This window comes from Orycteropus afer, unplaced genomic scaffold (genome assembly GCF_000298275.1).
Source record: "Orycteropus afer afer isolate SDZICR_OR568_19922 unplaced genomic scaffold, OryAfe1.0 scaffold00032, whole genome shotgun sequence".
Lineage (NCBI taxonomy): Eukaryota > Metazoa > Chordata > Mammalia > Tubulidentata > Orycteropodidae > Orycteropus > Orycteropus afer.
The window spans coordinates 1,955,546-1,956,785 of NW_006921619.1; positions in this window are offsets into that span (position 1 = coordinate 1,955,546).

The window sequence follows — 1,240 nt, forward strand, 5'->3', positions numbered from 1 at the left end:
GAGAGAGAGAGAGAGAGAGAGAGAGGAGCCTACAGATATATATATATACATATATATATACATACATACATACATACCCAGGACAAGAGACCTTATTATATACAACAAGGTGCCTGTTTATGATCAAATTTTTGGTTGCTTTTTCTGATGGCCATGCAAAAAAGTAAATCTTCAATTGCTTGGCCCTTGCATTTAAAGTTGTATACAAAGTATTATATGACTGATTGGTGTTTAGCTGTTGGAAACATTTTAGGCAGTGGTTATGTACACAAGACTAATTTCACTAATTAATCCACACCAAAGTGTGAGCAATAGGCATGTTTTTACAATTAGGATGTAATTTTTAAAAATCCTTAATTGGCTACATTTAGAGACACAGCAGTTGTGGATTTACCATACAATAGGAAAAGATGTTATTCAAATTGAGTAAATGTAAATTTCTATTTGGGCAAATAAATTAATATCTGGCAAATGAAACCTACAGTTGCGTCAGAAATAGGGATTTGCATATGAATGATTTTTCTAAGCAACTATATGGATTGTAGTTGTATGGGCATTAAATTATAGAGATCTCAAATTACTTTGCATAATTGGTGCAACAGCATCATATTACTTCTGCTAACTTTTAATTCTGATGTTGGTGGTTGTGGTAGGCAAAATAATGAAGATCTCTACATCCGGATCCCCAAACCTATGAATATGTTACCTTACATGATTAAAGATTTTAGATGGAGAGATTATCCTGAATTATGTTGGTGAGCCCAATATAATCACAGGTGTCCTGATAAGCGAGAGAGGGAGGCAGGCGAGTCAGTGTCAGTGATGCGATGTGGGGAAAAACTCAGCCAGCCAGTGCTGGCTTTAAAGGTAGAAGTAGGGTCCACTAGCCAAAGAATGTGGGCAACATCTAGAAGCTGGAAAAGGAAAAGAAATAGATTATCCTCTCAGCCTCCAGAAAGTAACTCAGCCCTCTCAACACATTGATTTTATTTCCAACTTCTGACCTTCAGGATTCTAAGATAATAAATTAATGTTGTTTTAAGCCACTAGAATGGTACTCATTTGTTACAGCAGTAATAGGGAACTAATATAGCTTTTTCTTGGCTTCTCAGCATCTCACACATCTCACCTGTAAAGTCGTTATAATATTTGCTTTTTATTTTTGTAAGAATTAATGAGATAATGCATGTGCTGTGGTAGTGTAGTGCCTAATGCACTTGACTGCTAACCAGAAGGCTGG